The sequence below is a fragment of the Suricata suricatta genome, chromosome 14 (genome assembly GCF_006229205.1).
Source record: "Suricata suricatta isolate VVHF042 chromosome 14, meerkat_22Aug2017_6uvM2_HiC, whole genome shotgun sequence".
NCBI lineage: Eukaryota > Metazoa > Chordata > Mammalia > Carnivora > Herpestidae > Suricata > Suricata suricatta.
Window position 1 is genome coordinate 18,945,076 of NC_043713.1, and position 13,088 is coordinate 18,958,163.

At 40.4% G+C, this 13,088-nt stretch overlaps 1 pseudogene; it reads right to left on the reverse strand.

Annotated features, from left to right (window-relative positions):
* Positions 1–12,271: 12,271 nt before the first annotated feature.
* LOC115278607 lies at positions 12,272–12,406 on the reverse strand (annotated as a pseudogene).
* Between the last annotated feature and the right edge of the window lie 682 nt (positions 12,407–13,088).

Here is a 13,088-nt window from a genome sequence, read left to right on the forward strand (position 1 = left end):
CTATGGAATGTAACAAGCTAGACTCATCCAATTTAGAGCACAAGTTTATTAGGCCAAAATGAGGAAGGGCTGCAAAGCAGTTTTGTTGTTTTTTTTTTTTTAGCGAGTTACCATTCATGGGTCCCCTCCCTTCCAAGCCCTCACATTGTAGATCACATCGATTAGTTAATCTTTGGCACCACACCAAGGGTCATTTTTTGGTCAATATTCAGAAATTGTTGCCAGGTTATTTTGGTGCTTGGTGATGATAATTTCTTATGAAATTTGGCTATAAAATCTGTGTTTCTCCCAGTTAACGTACTCGGTATTGCCAAATGTGATACAGTCAGAAAGCACATTCCTTCATCGCTTTTCTTTTACAAGACTAAAATTGGAAAAATACATTATTTGCTTTTAAGTGGAAAAACATTCCATTTTCCAGATGCTGGCTCTTCAGAAAATATTATAGATCACTTGTTGAAATTTTTAGAAGTGATCACGTTATCATACATTTTATACTCCTGGTCAAGCTGTCAACACTACCAATGTATTTCCATAACTACCTACATATGCCCATTTGTTGGGAAGGAGAAAAGCAGAGTGATACTAACTCTCCTGAAGTTTCACATATATTTGAATTTTTATACGTCAGGTCTCAGACCATCAAAATTCGAAGCATAGACTTTCTTTTCCTTGGAACACCAACCCTCATAAAATACTACCTTTAATATAATCAACTTCTTAAAGAACCATAAATACATCCCCAATCTTTACACACTCTTTTCCAAAAGTATTTAATATTCAGAGACCAGAAATGGGATTGTCTTTAGATAAATTTAGCTTGGGAATAAAGAAAATATGATCTAACTGAGGAAATCTCTGGACAAGTCAAAGATAGTAAATGATATGGGAATTGGGAAACTTATTGCCGTGGATTCTTCCTTTAAATAGAGACCTTTGTAAAATACATTCTGGTTCATACTCCTAACAGAAACGTGCAACAGAAATCTACTTTTCCATCCCAACTGGGTTTCCTCCAAACATGCTGCCTTCTCCCTAATGAGTTGGAATCGTGTGCACCATAAAGCAGCATAATGCATCCTGAAATGCTGACATTTCATTTTTAATTGAAATCAAACAGAAATAGTTCCACTGGGGAAAAAGAGAGTAAATCTGGCTTTTGATAGGAATTAATAGAGGGGAGACTGAATTACTTCTCCCCATCATAAAGTAGTCCACTGGCGAAGGACACCAGGCTTCTTGCCTGAGATTATCTCTAGGATTTTGGTGAAAAGAACATGTCCTATGAAGGCCAAATATGAAATCATATCTAGATGGACATATTTAAGAAAGAAATGAAATTTTTAAAAATCACATGAATGTAAGGTTTTATGGGAAAACTGTTTAATTTTAGTATGAAAACAAATGATAACAAGTGTGAAAGAGTTCCTATCTCCAAAAAAATATCTGCAAAAATAAATCAGACAAGACATGCTTTGGGAGATGAGGTAAATTTATGTTCCTGGGACTAAATTCCATATATCAGCGAAGTAAATTTCTTTTAAAATCAGGTTTATAGCAATACAATAGCAGGAGTAACTGTAGACGTTGTAGTTTGAGTAGTAGCAATAATATTATTGAAGATTAACATTTTTATATTTGTATACAGGTTATAAAATATTTTTATAAGAATTTTTAATGTTTGAGCCTCTAAATAAGTATTATGAAAACCAGCTTTTGGAAGATGATATTTTATTTTCCAAAACACCAGTCTTCAAATATAAGAAGCCATAGTTTTAATGAAAACACTTTTCTTTTTGGTCAAATTTTCTAGAAAGGATCTGTAGTATTTTGTACAAAATGCTGGCTTTCTTGTATGAGTCACTTCAAGACATTATTAAGTGTGGACTGGACGAACAAGGGGAGATGTCTGACACTGGGGAGTTCATAGGCCAATGTCGCAGACAGGTACTTAAAGAGATAAATGACACTATGATATGATACCTGCTAGAATGGAGATAGGAACAAAGTACTTTGAGAGCACAGAGAAGCAAGGAAATAATTCTGCCTGGGGGAATCCAAAAAAGCTAGACTGAATAGGGTACAACTAAGCCAGTAATTATCAATGATGAGGAGGTCACAGGGCAAAGAGATGCAAGAGGGCATCAAAGGCAATAAAAACTCCACAGACAGTCAATGACAGACATAAAAAAAGGGCATTAGGTTTGCCACCTCTTGAGTGCAAGGAATACCAGGAGATGAGGCTAGAAACATGGTGGACAGTAGACCAGGGGTCTGCAAATTACAGCGCACAAGACCCAAGAGCTAAGAATAGTTTTTACATTTTTCAACAGTAGTAAAAAAGAAAAATTAAAATAATACCTCATGACAAGTGGGCATTATAGGAAATTTTGATTTTACTATACACAAATAAAGTTTTATTGGAACACAGGCATGCTCGGTCATTTATGTATTGTCTTTGACTACTATCATAAGTCCAACCCCAGAGTGGGGCAGCTCGACAGAGACTGTGTGGCCTGCAAAGCCCAGAAAAAGTTTGCTAACTCCTAAACTAGTGAACTCAGGCTTTGTGTACAGTCGGATGTATAAAACTTGTGCTTCCATGAGAGGTGTCAGGAGGAGAGATGTGGGAGTCCTTGGTATACAGACGGTAAGAGAATCCCTGGGTCCCGGTGAGATTGCCTAGCATGAACTCTGCAGAGCTTTGGCCACCTCAGGAGAGACAGATGAAAGGGGAGGTCCAGGGCACAGAATGAAAAAGAACAAAGAAAAACCATGTAAGAGAGAGAGAATACATGGGGAGTGGAGTCTCATTGTTTTACACAGAGAACATCTTTCACATCCTGTTGGATGCCCGAGTCTGATCTCCTAAGTTCCTCTTTGAATCTAGCTTGCTCCATTCTCACTTCCAGTGTCTTCCCTTCACACCTAGGTCACTGTTACAGGATCCTCTTATTCTCCTGCCCGTGGTCTAACCCAACACAACGTCAACACTGATGCCAAAGTGGTCTTTTTAAAAACTTATGCCAGTGACATTTCTAAAATATGTATTCATGTTTAGGGGCACCTGGGTGGCTCAGTCAGTTAAGCGTCCGGCTTCGGCTCAGGTCATGATCTCACGGTTTGTGGGTTCGAGACCCGCGTCAGGCTCTGTGCTGACAGCTAGCTCAGAGCCTGGAGTCTGCTTCAGATTCTGTGTCTCCCCCTCTCTCTGACCCTCCCCTGCTCGCACTGTCTCTTTCTGTCTCTCAAAAATAAATAAAAGACATTTAAAAATTAATTAAATTAAATATGTATTCATGTTTAAACATACTTAGTCATAGCTGTCCAGTGTTTAAAATTTATCAGAAACTTTACACTTTTATTTAATACATATCATTTATCTGTTGCTGCATAACAACTGAACATAAAACTTAACAACTTAAAACAGCAAGCATGTGGGTGCGCCAGGGTGGCTCAGTCGATTAAGTGTCTGACATGGGCTCAGGTCATGATCTCACAGTTCGGGAGTTCAAGCCCCCGCATCAGGGTCCCTGTGCTCACAGCTCAGACCTTGGAGCCTGCTTCAGATTCTGTATCTCCCTCTTTCTCTCTCTGTCCCTCCCTAGTTCACTCACTTTCTCAAAAATAAATAAACATTAAAAAAATTTTTTTAAAAACAGCAAACATGTGTCTGTCAGTTTCTCAGCTCAGGAATCTGACTCTGGTTCTTCTGGGTTCCTCTGTCTCAGGGTTTCTCATGAGACTATAAAGGTGTCAGCATGAGCAGAAGTCATCTGAAGGATCAAATGGGGGAAAAGCTACTTCTAAGCTCTCACTAAAGTGGCTGTTCTCAGCCTCAGGTCCTCAGTAATTGTTGGTGAAGATACTAGTTCTTTGAACTCTACAGAGCCAAGTACAACGTGGCAGCTTGCCTCTGCCAGAGTAAGATATCTGAGAGAGAAAAGAGATAAAGGTAGAGAGAGAGAAGAAAGGGTGATGGGATGGTTCTATAACCAGTAGATTTCATGCACTTGAGCTTATTGCTCTTCTTTCTTTGTTGTGAAATAAGTTCTTTGAAGAGGAGTCACATTATACGGAATATGGTGAATAAAATGCTATATTTTCAGATGATTGTGGCAGTAAAAGCATTATAGGTAGGAAAGGGATATCCATGTTCAGTGAAGTCAAACTGTTGTCCCTCCATGATGGAAAAAATTCATGTTATCAACTTGCCTCTAGGTAGCTAGAGTAAGGGTGACATACCAAGAACTCAAGGCCAATCTCTTTTATTGGCAAATTAGGCACTCAGCAGTGGTAGAAGCCAGGTCATCCTTGTTTTGGGGAAGATGAGCTCATGCATAGCCTTTCCCAGTGCCACCACAGATGCTTCATACATAGGCCTATTGATCCAGTACCAGAATAACAGTGACAAGACAGAGGCTGATTGTCATCCATGGAATGTATTATCTTGTCCTTCAGACAACTGAAAGACTCCTCTATAGTAAATGTCCCTTGGTGAGCTTTTCCATGGGACACAAATTATCTTCACATTCTGTGCTCGTTCCAAAAACCCGTCCACATTCCTCTTTTCCAGACCTACTTGTCACCAATCTTCAGTCCTGTTCTTTCCAAGTCTTTGACCAATGCCCACCAAACTTACCTACTGACTATGAATTAATACACAGTCATCCTTCTGGACAACTGTTAGGACAACCAAGTGGAAGACTTGAAGTCCTACCCAGCTGGTGAATTTTTCTCACATCATTATCTTTCAAAACCATTCTAGATACCTTGTAGAACCATGTTTGTATGAACTAAAGTGTGTCCTCCCCAGAACTCACATGCTGAAGCCCTAACTCCCACTACCATTATATTTTGAGATAGACATATAGGGAAGCAATAAAAGTTAAATGAAGTCATATAGGTGGGGTGTTAATCTGATAGGACTAGTGTCCTTATAAGAAGGGTGTATTAGTCAAAATTCTCCAGATGAACAGAATCAATATAAAGAGATTTATTATAATTGTCTCACATGATATGGAATCTAAGAAGTCCCAAGATCTGTCATCAGCAAGCTGGAGACTAAAGACCCAGGAGAGTTGATGCTATAATTCTAGGCTGAGTCTGAAGGCCTGAGAACCAACTCTATAAGTTCTAGTCCAAAAGCCAGCAGGTTTGAGAGATGCTTCAGCATGAGTAAGAAGTCAGGTGAAGTTCCAGCTCCAGGAAACATTGCCTCTCACTGGAGGGAAGATAAGCCTTTTTGTTCCCTTCAGGCCTTCCGCTGACTGGATGATTAGGGAGAGCAATCTACTCCACTCAGTACATGTACTTAAATGCTAATCTCATCCAAAAATGCCCTCATGGAACACCTGGAATAATGTTTGACCAAATACCTAGGCACCCCATTGCCCAGTTAAGTTGATACATAAAATTAACAATCACAGAGCAAGAGACACCAGACATCTCTGTCTCTGTCTTTGTCTCTGTCTCTATCTCTCTCTGAACATGAACGAAGAAAGGCCATATAAGGACACAGTGAGAAGGCAGCTGTCTGCAAGTCAGGAATAGAGGTCTTACCAGACACCAACCCTGATGGACCTTTGATCTTGGACTTCCAGCGTCCACAACTGTGAGAAAATAAATTTCTGTTCTTTAAGCCATCCAACCTGTGGAATTCTGTAATAGCAACTTGAATAGACGAATACGTGTGTAAATCAGGCCCAAGTGTTTTACTCCTCAGTCAACTCATCATAACAAAGTTCCTAGTGAGGCCAAGGGTGTGGATTGAAGGAGTGAGTGAGGTAATAATGCATCAGTAGGAGTTAAGGAAGTCTGTGCCACCTGCTCATTCAACTCACTTGAGTCTTCAGAGCTTCCTGGACAGAGCGTCTTCTGCAGCATTTCCAGGGGTAATGGAGTGCTGGTGCACACACAGTGTTACCCTGGAGGCGTCGGACCACACTCAGCTTCTGCTGGCCGGGTCACACTGCAGGACAGCCCAGTAACGAGTCAAGAGCTCTTTTTCAACAGGAGAATTTTGGCGTGCAGAAGAGAGTTTAGTGTTCTAAAATGAGAACGTGATGATGGTTGCACAGTCTTGTGAATATCCTAAAGAACCTTGAAGACTTTAATGTGTGATTTTGTGGTATATGAATTATGTCCAAAATGTGAAGAACCATAAATCATCTATGGCTCAACTCCCCCCAAAAGAATAGAGCTTAGGGGTCTGTACTTAATTCTCCTCCTGGGGCTTCCCAGAGGACCTTACAGCAGCCCTACCTGCCAGAGATCACTGAGAACCCTTGACCTGCTGGGTCATAATGGAACCAAGAGGTAGAGCAGTCTGCTATACAGCCAGACCTTCTGCAAGCCTGAGGCTCTCAGAGCTGGCTACTCGGACTCTGAGGGGCGTTGCCTGGAGATACTGATGCATCAGGACCACAGAGGGTATGCTCCATAGAGCTGGGACCCAAACCTTTAAGGCAGACCACTGCCCAACTGGTGCTGATATCATTGACCGGGCACCCTGAAGCTGATTCTCGAAAGGGCAACAAGGAGCTGGAGAATGGAGCCAACCAACCCTGCCTGAGTAAAGGGATATGGTAAAGCGTCACCGGCAAAAACAGAAAGGAAACAGGAAAGAGTAAGTTACTTCTGCCCAAAGCCAGCCTTCCAGTCTCTCTCACACACTCCCTGTTGACAAGAATCTAGAAGGGAATCAGCAGAGATATGGTTTCCAGAGTCCAAGCTCTAGCATCACAGAGCAGAGAAAACAAAAATATTTTCCTCTTTCTCCAATTAGACCCTAAGCCCCCTAAGGACTGTGACTAGGCCTTATTTATCTGTTTAAGGTACTTCGAGCAGTGTCTGGCAAAACCTATTTAGTAATGAATGAAGTAAGAACAGAAGGAGCAAGGGAAGAAGTGAAAAGAAGGTGGTATTTAAGGGTATGAAGAACTTCAGTGAGGGCAAGTCAGATAGACACTGAGGAGACCTCGGAATAGGCCAGTACCAGGAAGCAGGAAGGAAGTAAAAGAGGGGACTGTGGAAGGAGGCGGCTCTGCTATAGAGGTGGGTGGAAAATGGAAGGAAGGATGTAAGAACATAGCTAGAAAGAAGTTCTGTGCGACAGAAAAATTGGTTTGCTTTCTTGCTCCAGTATGCGGACATGTTTACAAGTTGAGTGAAACAAGAAGAGAAGGAAAATTTGAACTTGCAGGAGAAAGGAGGGATGAGTGATAATGGATAAAGCTGTTCCACTTTCTTCTTCTTTTACTTTGAGTCTTTCCAGCATTTCTCTTTTTTTAATGTTTGCTTATTTTTGAGAGAGAGAGAGAAAGGCAGAGAGAGAAGCAGACAGAATCTGAAGCAGACTCCAGGCCCTGAGCTGTCAGCACAGAGCCCAACACGGGGCTCGAACTCAAGAACCACAATATCATGACCTGAGCAGAAGTCAGACGCTTAACCCACTGAGCCACCTAGGCGCCCCGAGACTTTCCAAAACTTCTACCTGGAGACCTTGAATGGCTTCTTGGGGTACTTCAGATACAGGTTTTATGCTCCTTAGATTTGATGAAAATAACATGGGATATATTTTAAGGACTGAGGCCAGATGCTCTCATTCCTCAAACACTTAGGCCTGTACTGACTTCTTGGGGACCACCAGGCACCGAGGAGGATGCCTCGAGGGGAGGATGCAACTGTGTAGTCTTTACAGTGAGATAATTCCCTGAGATAACTAAATAATCTAACTGTGAAAGCCTATTAATTCTTCATAGACGTTTCTTCACATACTATAACCTCTACAAATTTGCCTAGAGATTTTTAAGGAAAATCAAGAGTACCAATTAACTCAAAAAAACTTATAATAAAATGAATGACAAAAACAATCAGCATCCATAAACAAAAAACGCTTTACTCCTTTTCTCTGATACTCCTTTAAAATTTCACCATATTAATATCTAAGTGACTTCATGAAAGCAGGTTAATGAACCCTTTGTAGAATTCTAATAAACAGAAGACATCGGTTGTCTCAGTCTCAAATTTGCCACCATTAAAGGGAAACTTTTTTGAGTTGGACTGTTTCTCCCTAAAAAATCTTCTTCTTATAACGAAGGTTATTGCAATATGCTCTAAATAGATGTTTAAAATCCCTCTCATAAGTTCTGGAAATCTCTCTCATTGAGACAGTCCCAGCTTGAGAGCCCTGCAATAACCATTAAATATTAAAATAACATTAAAGAGCAACTGCTCTCCTCACGGGTTTAGCTACAAAACTCCGTTTCACACTAATGGGACTCACACAGCTAACTCCCCATGTGCGGTACTGAAAATTTACCCCCAAGGATCCAAGGATCAGACAAAGTCAAGAAAATGATAAACTCAGTTGCAAGGAAAAATAATCGATCCACGACCAACAAATTATTATTATTCATGAAATTACAATCACATAATCATCCTAAAAATCAGAATGTCTAGGATTTAACAGCATCCAATTTTGCATTCACATAATATACATTTGTGATGTAATAAAATTCATACTTCTATTGCAAGATAATTTGGATGTTGTAAAGATATTTATAAAGTTATAAAAATTGTGTCTCATTTACAAAGATCGCCTAAAGCCAGAATCTAATTCTAAATATTTTTTTATGTGCACTATTTCTATAAACACTATCACCATAATGCTTAAGCTTAAGAACTGCTTTCTGTTGTTGTAGGTTGAAAGAAAAGGGGGAAAAAAAGGTAATGTACATAACCAATAGTGTTAATATTCAAGTTTAGATGGAGCTCTTAAATTCTCCAAAAGTAATTTTTTTAAGAAATCATGGGACCTTTGACTCAGTTGTACACCACATTAATGTACACTACATTAATAACCGTCCATGGTCACTATCTCAGAAACAGTCACAAGCTATTGAAAAGACACTACATTTAACAGAATGTACTCTAGACTAAATTCTAGCTGACTCAAAATGTAGCTTAGCCAAATATCAAACTAAGAGTTCTGTTGGATTCTCCATGTCACAACTTAATCAGCTATAAAATGAAGATGGACTTGGGGACCTCTTAAATCTGCAGTGCATCATTTTGTTTTGTGACCGCAAATTTGGTTTATACTGACTCTGGTTAGATTTTCCCACTTCCCACCCTCCTCTTCACCCCAACATACACACACACGCATAAATATAAAAAGGAAAAAGAGATTTTAAAATCTTACAAAGAAGGATGGTATAACTCTCTCTGTAATATTCTGTGAAATCCTTATTTGTGAGTGTCAAGTTATTTCCCAGAATTGAGAGAGGCCTAGAGAATAAGAGGGGTAGCACTGTTTTGTGGAGAAAACACCTGGTCGGAAGACCTGGAGACCAGTTCCACCATTACCAACTCTGTGATCCTGGGCAGATGACTTCCTATCTCAAGATTGCACTTTCCTTCTGTGAAGAATGTGGATAGTGGTGGATATTGGATAAAAGGTCACAAAGCGCACTTGCAACTCTCAAACTGGAGGTCTCTATAACTAACATGTCACTATGATGACAAACCAAAGCAGTTACTCTTAAGTCTGCAGAGAAAAAAGAAGAGGGTGTGTGTGATGAAGGGGGAAGAAGACAGGGAGTCTTTGCAAATTTAATAGTAGTACAAGAACTGGGAGCTATCTTGAAAGATTGAAGATTTCCTGACCTTCGTTGCGTATGTCGGTGTGTCAGGTATGAAGCTGATAGCACTGCCTATATGGTCTCATTAAATTCTCGCTATGAACCCTGTGAGGACCTACTATAATTATCCCCATCTTCTAGATGAGAAAACAAAGGCCCAGAGAGTCCTGAGTCCCATAGCTATTGTTACTAATGAAAACATGTAAAATACAGACTGAGTCACATCCGCAGAAGAGTCATCTTTTAGAGTCAACATTTTAGAGAATGAAACTCTGCTTTCTTTGTTTTGTAAGAGTTTTTTTGGTAACACCACTGACACACTCTAATCGTTGCTGGCCCACCCCAGCAACAATATTTTTTTCTTTTGTCTGCTACAGAAGTGGTCCTGCAATTTTCGAAGGAAAATCCCATTGTCGGGCACTCAAACATTTGCTGAGAGAAGGAAGGCTCCCAACTAAGATGTGGGAGAATGGGGACTGGATTTACTCTGTCACCTGAAAGGGTCAAAAAGGACCCCCAAAGTGGACAATATATATGGAAGAATAGTTTTTAACTTGCTAGCCACAGAGGAACAAAGAACTGTGATGCCTGACTGATCAGAAACGAACAAGGCAAGCCCCATGATTGCCCAACTTAATGAGTGGAGGGTTTCAGGTCTTCAGTGCCAGGAGGGAGAATCTTTGCAGAACTTAGCAGGTTCTCCGAGTTGAGAAGACAGAACTGAAACTCTGGAAAGACCAAGGCAACTCCAGTTGACAAGATAGAGGACCAGTTAGAGAGAACTCTAGAGAACTGCACGAGGATATACCTGAATATTTATCAAAGCACTGATTACCATATGAAGTGATGGGTCTACCTGAGGCCCAAGAAATAACCACCTGCAAGAATTAGAGGGAGCACTGCTCACCGCTCACACCGTGCCGGGAATAGTGCCTGTAATCAAAAGGGAAAGTTTCTTGACATTGGTCTTGGCAATGATTTCTTGGATATGACACCAAAGCACGAGCAAACGAAGCAAAAGTAGACAAGGGGGACTACATCAAACTGAACAGCTTTTGCACAGCAAACAACAGAGTGAAAGGGCAGCCTACAAAACAAGAGAAAATACTGGCAAACCATATATCTGATAAAGGGTTGATAATCAAAATATGTAAGGAAACTGCACCTCAATAGCAAAAACAAAACAAAACAAAAATCTGATTGAAAAATAGATAAAGGACTTGAATGGACATTTCTCTGAAGACATACAAACGGCCAACAGTTATATGAAAAAATTCTAACATCACTAATCATCAGGGAAATGCAAATCAAAACCACAACAAAACATCACCTCAAACCTTTCAGGATTGCTATTATATCTGTATCTATATTTATAATATATGTTATATATTATATATGGTATATATTTATATAATATACTATATATACTATATATATAACATATATAAAAGATAAATTTTGCCAAGGATGGAAAAATCAGAACTCTTATTACCCTGTGGTAGGAATGTAAAATGGTGAAGCTACTACAGAAAACAGTTTGGTGGTTCTTCAAAAAATTAAAAATAGGACTACCATATGATCCAGCAATCCCAATTCTTGATATATATTCAAAAGAATTGAAAACAGGATCTTGAAGTGGTATCTGTATTCTCATGATGATCGGAGCATTATTCACAAAAGCTGAGACATAGAAGCAAATTAAATGTCCACCAACAGATGAATGGATCAAGACAATGTGGTGTATACACACAATGGAATATTATTCAGCCTTAAAAAGGAAAGAAATCTGCTGTAGGGACAATATGGATAAGCCTAGAGGACATTATGCTAAGTGAAATAAGCCAATCACTTGGAAAGACAAATTCTGTATCAGGTATGTTAAACAGTCAAACTTCTAGAAACAGACAGTAGAATAATGGTGGCCATGGGGAGTTGTTCAATGGGTATAAAATTCAATTATGCAACATGAATAAATTCAAGATGTGCTGTATGACATTGTGACTATAGTTAGCAACACTGCACTGTGCACTTAAAATTTGGTTGAGGGTCTCATGATAAGTGTTCTTACCACAATTTTAAAAAAGAAAGAAAACCAAAGTCCAATATTCCTCATGAACACAGATTCAAAACTAAAATTCTAAACTAAATTTTAGTACTTAAATATTTAACAATATATAAACAATATATCATGCTAGATGGGGTGAATCTCAGGAATTCAGGCTGGTTTAACATTTGAAAATCAATTAATATAAGCCACCATATTAAAAATTAAAAAACCATTAAACTCATTTGATGCTGAGCAGGTTCAACATTCATTCTAAAGGTTTTTTTTACATTTATTTATTTTTGAGAGACTAAGTGAGACAGAACATTAGCAGAGGAGGGAAAGAGAGAGAAGGAGACACAGAATCCAAAGCAGGCTCCAGGCTCTGAGCTGTCACCACAGAACCCGATCCGGCTGGAACCCACAAATGGTGAGATCATGACCTGAGTCAAAGTCGGATGCTCAACCTACTGAGCCACGCAGGTGCCCCTCAACATTCAGTCTAAATTTAAACTTGCAGCAAACTAGGAATAAAAGGGAATTTCCTCAATCTCATAAAGGATATTTATTCTAAAAAATTTTTAAAGGCTACAACTGACATCATAATTAATGATACAAGACTGACTACTGTCCTCCTGAAATCAGGAAGGGGGCAAAAAAATGTCTGGTTTTAACGTTTTTATTGCACTTGATCTTAGCCAAAAGGCCGAGAAGCGATTACTGTTTTTATTGGACATTACATTTAAGGTGGTCAGTGCAATAAGGCAAGAAAGGCATCAATAGTTGAAAATGAAGTAAACTGTCTTACATTCCTGCCTATGTCCTGGCATCGCTATTCTGGGCCCGGGCAGGAATTTCTTCCACTCCTCCACAGGCCTCGGTCAGCCACAGGAATAAGGGGGCTGGGATCCTGGGAGGATCTGCAGGCTTTACAGGACTTGGCAACACCCACATTTCTAGGAACAGCGGGCTGGTGGACAGGGTCCCCCCCCCCTCTGCTGCAATGAACATGCTACTTAGCCAATGCAGGAGTCTGAGCCCCGAGGCCCAGGGAACACATTTTCCACCCCTGCCCTTGACCAGGAAGGGAAGTTCTTACCACCAGGACCTGTTACTTGGCGGGAAGAGTGCTAGGTTTTCTGTCCCCTCGGGAGCCGGGACCAAAGTCCTGGGTGGAGCCCCTCTGAGGCTCCCAGCGCCCGCCTTCCGGAGTCACAGACACCTCTAATTCACTAACTCAAATGGACGCCCTGCTTAGGAGGCGCCATCCTCGCATTGCAAAGAGGCCGCCAAGGTCTCCAGTTTGCCCGCAGGCCCGGCCCCCGTCCCTAACCTCAGCTCTTCTTCCAACCTGCTAAGCCTCCTTCCGCCTCCGGCTGGGGTGCACGGTTGACCCACAG